At 32.9% G+C, this 5,642-nt stretch overlaps 1 long non-coding RNA gene across 7 annotated transcripts; it reads right to left on the bottom strand.

Moving 5' to 3' along the window:
• Nucleotides 1-1,453: 1,453 nt before the first annotated feature.
• Nucleotides 1,454-3,640, bottom strand: LOC125472335. Of its 7 annotated transcripts, none has more exons than XR_007254255.1 (6): nt 3,149-3,640; nt 2,903-2,977; nt 2,428-2,540; nt 2,161-2,254; nt 1,866-1,977; nt 1,454-1,769 (listed from the first exon to the last, which is right to left on the bottom strand). It is a non-coding gene; the product is annotated as an uncharacterized LOC125472335 (long non-coding RNA). The 7 variants fall into 7 exon arrangements; XR_007254254.1 differs by having other exon boundaries at nt 2,468-2,540; nt 3,149-3,638; XR_007254253.1 differs by lacking the exon at nt 2,903-2,977 and having other exon boundaries at nt 2,468-2,540; nt 3,149-3,375; nt 3,463-3,636.
• Between the last annotated feature and the right edge of the window lie 2,002 nt (nt 3,641-5,642).

Here is a 5,642-nt window from a genome sequence, read left to right as displayed (position 1 = left end):
CAAAGATTTTATGGTGTGCATGAAATTTACCATAAGACTCTCCGGCTAATGAAGAGGCTACCCCAATGTTCTCATTCATTCCCAGTGGATCCTTCTTCTCTCTAAAAATTGAGCGAACCAAGTTCACCGTTGTATATGACAACCGATGTTGCTCGCGACTCCTAAAATCCTTGGCCTTGCTTTCCAACCTCGCTCTCAACTAATACTTCGTGGTTAATTATGTCTGCTAGAAAAGGGACATGGACTCTAAGAGCCTGAGAGCATCTTTAAAGGCAAATTTATTTAGTATTTGTTGAAAAAAAAAAAAGGACGTGAATGTGTGTGATGTGTATTACTAAACAAAAAGGTTTAATGGGAGATGAAATAGCGGGAGTCTCGTATTAATTGAAACAAAAAATGGTTTGACATGTTTAATTTGTTTCCACTTTCATCAATAGTGGCCTAGTTATTGGTCTAGTTTCATAAATAGTGTCTAGTTTTTTGTTCACTTTCATAAATAGTGGTCTTGTTCTTAGTCCAGTTTCATAAGTAATCCCTAGTTCTTAGTCTAGTTTCATAAATAGTTTCCAGCTCTTGGTTTAGTTTTAGAAACAGTGTCTCATTCTTGATTTGGTTTCATAAATAATATCTACTTATTAATCCAGTTTCATAAATAGTGTCTCCTTATTGATTCAGTTTTATAAATAGTGTTTAGTTCTTGTTCCACTTTCATAAATAATGATCTAGTTTCGTAAACAGTGCCTAATTCTTGGTCCACTTTCATAAATAGTGACCTTGTTCTTGGTCCAGTTTCATAAACAATGCCTAGTTCTTGGTCTAGTTTCGTAAATAGTGTAGCAATTGGTACAGTTTCATAAATAATGTCTTTTTCTTGGTCTAGTTTTGTAGATAGTATTTCTTTCTTGATATATTTTCATAAATAGTTTCCACCTATTTGTTTAGTTTTAGAAATAGTGTCTCATTCTTGATTTGGTTTCATAAATAGTGTTTACTTATTGGTCTTGTTTCATAAATAATGTCTTCTTATTTTAAGGAGTATTAGAATGACATACTATGATAAAAAATAAGGAGGATTAGAATGACATACTATGATAAAAAAAATATACAATCAATAATGGTACCATTTGACAATTTGACAACATAAGCATCTAAACATCTTACTATTATACATATATCCTAGATTTTACTAAATTCGTCCTTCTAAATATGGCTAAATAATAAAGACTTGTAACTCAGTTGATAAAAAACATTCACATTTACTCCTGGAATCTCGAGCTCCTCCCTTAATATCTATAGTCGAAAAAAGAAAAAAAGAAAAAAAGATATGGTGAAAGTTATAATTCATACATGATAGCGCATTTATTGTTATTGTCCCCAAATGTCAACTATTTAAAAAAAAAAAAAAAAAAAAAAAAAAAAGAAACCGAAATCACCTACAAATTGAGATTGAGGCTAAACAAAAAATTATTTTTTTTCATAGAATTAAAACAGCCCACAACCACAAGCATCTAATATTACAATTTACAAAGATATTCACAACCATTATATATAAAAACTAGAATTTTACATGTTCTATCCCCAACAAAAATAAAATTAAAATTATAAAGGTTTTAAGTGAATATCGGTTCTCTCAAGAATACGAAGATCAAATATTAAGGTTTTAAGTGAACCTACACAGCTCTTTTCTTATCTTCTAGTTCCAAAATTTTCTTTCCAAAATGCTGCTTGAGTGCCACAGTGTCGGACCCTTCAAAAAATTTCATCTCCGACTGCACAAGCGTCAAATGCAAGTTACACATAAACTCTGTGATGACATTAATGTGATTTTGATTTAAAACAAAACAATCTACACACGCAAATGATACCTCTTTTTGTTGTAGACATTTTATTCAATTCATGCAACTCTGTCCATCATATTTTGCATAAGGTTGTGCTCCCACTCTATTCCTACTTCATCAATTTCCTGGGAATCACCTGCTAAGATAGGAAATTGTACCACATATAAAATAGCTCCATTTTAATGAACTTCCCAACACTATCAATGCACAAGAGCTAATAGCCTATTTGCAAAAACAATAACACAACTTACATAATTGCATATGATTTAACTGCGAAAAGAAAACGCCGTTGACAAAGTCCTAAACCATATATAAGCGATACCTGTTATCGCTTCACCCATTTGATAGTCACCCAATTCTAAACTTTGCAAACTCCTTTTTAGGCCATTGCTTTTGACAAAGCAGGGGCTACCACCCTGCAAAATGAAGTTTTAGATTTGTAAATGTATCTTTCTAGCTGAATATATATAGTTTACAAAGTGAAATAAGAAACCAAGACAAGGTACATGTCAAAATCATATATATTAGTACTTGAACGAAACAAGATGAAAGAATAACGTCAATCTCTACTAGAGCATGTAACACATACTTGAGAGGTCTTTCACATGGCTCTACACCATTGCACTTACTGCGGTATTCATGAAGTTCCCGACGAAGGTCCTCATCAGCAGCTTCAAGCCAAGTAATTCTTTCCTTGAGAACCTAGATGATTAGTAAACTAACATTACTAGCAAAAAAGATGTACAAAACAATAAAAGTTTGGACAATCATTTAGGTTTAGGTCAAAAGCAGTGATAAATCTCAAAGCTATCTATGACATTAATTTCTAAGAAAGATAGCAAGTGTCGGCAAATACACAGAGAACCTACAGAGACAACTTGGAAAAAGAAATATCATAAATGTTCAGAGATGCAGCACATACACTATTCACAGATCAAGCTTTAGATCAGTGCAGGTAGATCAGTATACCATTTTTTTCAGGTGTACAAATCATGCCTGTGTCTATACCAAGTTTTAAGTGGGATGAAACTTCAATAATTAGTAGAATGCATGTCTCTACTTACCACTAAACTTCTTTTTATCCTATCAGGCGCAAAGTTTTCATCAGGGGTGCAGGCACAGATTATCGCTCGAGGACGCTAAGGTTTGCAAAGAAAAAAAAATGATACTATGACAAATTATGAATAATTGTAATATGGTATTTATCAAATGTGTTCATATCTGACAATTATAGTATAAATATGAACAATATCAACCAAATAAAAAGATGGGATATAATCAGTGAATTCTGCTAATAAATGATTTCTTACAGTTAATGCTGGTGACTGGTGTAGTAGAGTTATCACTGAAATTATGTTCAGAAGTAATTCCTCTCTTATTAATGGTTGTTACCATACTGATGGTCATTTTCAGAAGGATAATGACAACATCACAAATCGTCTAGAGAAACGATCGGCTTCATCACCAGCTCGGGCCTCATCACCCATCAACGCCACTGCTACTCCTCTCTTCGTCGTCCCGTACGCCGCTCTCACACCTGCAAAACACACTAAACCCGAACAAAATCATATGTTTCTTAGATCTGAAATTGAAGAAATTTGGCTACGAATTTGTAGAAACTAACTTGAGGATCGGAAGGAGGATGGGAAGAGGATTATGGAGGTATTTGACGGTCTTGGGTGACAAGTGGAAGGCGGCGCTGTTGCCTGAAACAGAATAAGGAGAGAAAGGATACGGGAAGGAGAGTGACGGGGAAGGAAGAGAGAGGATGAAGGAGAGAGAGAGAAGACATAACCTGTTTTTATCTTCAAGTTTTTCATATTTTAATACTGTTATTATTATTCTAAAAATTTCAGTCTACATTTGTCAAAAGTTTATTTTTCTTTTCAAATATAATAAGTTTAGAATGTAAAATGAGATTTTTAAAATGTCACCAACAATTCTTTTCTTTTTTTTATTGTTATTTTGCACAAAAGACACGATTCTTTTTATACGTGCCGTCTGAAATCTAAAAAGTATATAGTGCAAATAATTCAAAATGTACATTTGATTTAAATATATACCAAATATTAGGGCACAAAATTTAATACTAAATGTTTGGCCCAAAAAAATAACTTTTATTTAAATATATTTAATCATATGACACAAAACTACGTACATTACCATGAGGTTATAGTTGTGTGGCCCATGATTTGTGACACTTGGGTGTGTAGCTCTTGACGGACTGTCTTCACTTAAAATTACTCCTGAAATTTGGAGTAGGAGATTCATGGTGTCCTCTGTTAAAAGCACTTTTAAAACTTGGGGTGAGTGATTCATGGTGCTTTTCAATTGAACCAACATTTGACTTTGGGTTTCTTGGCTTGTCATTGAACAATTGATTAGAGAAAATATTTTGGGCCTCATTAATTCTATAGAAAAAAATTGCAGAGGAAAGTTTGGAGATAGAAGAGAGGTTTGTAACAATGTTAACCATGAGAAACATACATGTTATTGGTTACCTTTGTAAAGGCACAAAAGCCATTTTGTGTCACACATAATATATTTAATTAATAAAAGTTTCATTATTACAAATATGGACACATGCAATTGTGCTTATAAATCCTGCACAAAAAGTCTTTCGTGCCTGTGCCCAATAATGTGTTTGTGTCCATTTTCTTTTACATAGGGCACAATATATGGTGCCCTTTATTGAATATGCACTTTTCCACCTTGTTCTTGTTCAAAGACACACAAATTCCTTATTTGTGTCCTTCATTTTGTACCCAAAGCCCATTTTTCTTGTAGTTGGTGGTTTTTGGTTAAAATATTCATGGTCCAAACCCTTTTTATTAAAGGAACTTTAATGAAAAACTTTCAGTATTGTTCACTTTAACGAAAAACCACATTTTTATACTAAAAAGTCAATCATAGTATTATTCACTTTACCCTTTATTTTGTACTTATCGTTAAAACTCAAAGTTTTCAATTCTTTTTTATTAGTTTTCTATTTTTTCTTCTTCCTACATCAATTCTCCTTCAAAGAATAAAAAAAGATAAAATTTAATATAAAATAATATTTTTTCTCTCTTCATCAACCTTTCTTATTCTCTCTCCTTCTTCTTGATGGACGGAAAACAAAAAAATATTGAATTTCGTTTTTTTTTTCTTTTTCTGCAATTAATTTCCTTCAACTGGGACTCAAATAAGAGTTGAGAAGTGAAAATCCATGTGTATGCAAGTCCAGCAGAGTCTTGCTATCACCTCCATTCCATTCCTTTCACAATCACATGCATGGACAAATGTGCGGACATTAAATATTTAATGGGATTGGGAAAATTAGGAATTGGACTAACGGAGGACCTTCCGTCAGGGGCATAAGCTGGAAAAAAAAAATTAGTTTTGCATGTGGGCTTGTTTCTTACTTATGAGACTTTAGTTTTTGTCCTTTTTTATTAAATTTCAGGCCATTTACATTAAATAAACTTAGTAGATAGTTTTTGGTTAAAATGAACTTAGTCTAAACTCTTTTTCATTAAAACTCTCATAAATAATACATTTGCAAGCGTGGTAAGTTAATTATCTCTCCCACATGCGTAACTTCATTCGTTGAGTAGTCTGGAATCGTATCTATTTGAATTTCGTTGAAAGGTCCGGAATCCCTTCTATTCCGCGATTCCGTTGAGTGGTTTGAATCGTATCTTGGTTTGGATTCCGTTGAGTGGTCCAGAATCCCGCTTGGTATTTTGGTTCCGTTGAGTGGTATGGAACTTGATGTGTTGGAATTTGTTAAGTGGTCCGAAATCATATTCTTCAGACATATAG

The sequence above is a fragment of a genome, unplaced genomic scaffold (assembly GCF_019419815.1).
Source record: "Pyrus x bretschneideri cultivar Hongxiangsu unplaced genomic scaffold, Pyrus_bretschneideri_v1 Contig7, whole genome shotgun sequence".
Taxonomy (NCBI): domain Eukaryota; kingdom Viridiplantae; phylum Streptophyta; class Magnoliopsida; order Rosales; family Rosaceae; genus Pyrus; species Pyrus x bretschneideri.
Note: the sequence above shows the minus strand (reverse complement) of the source record. Positions and strands in the feature narration are given on the sequence as shown.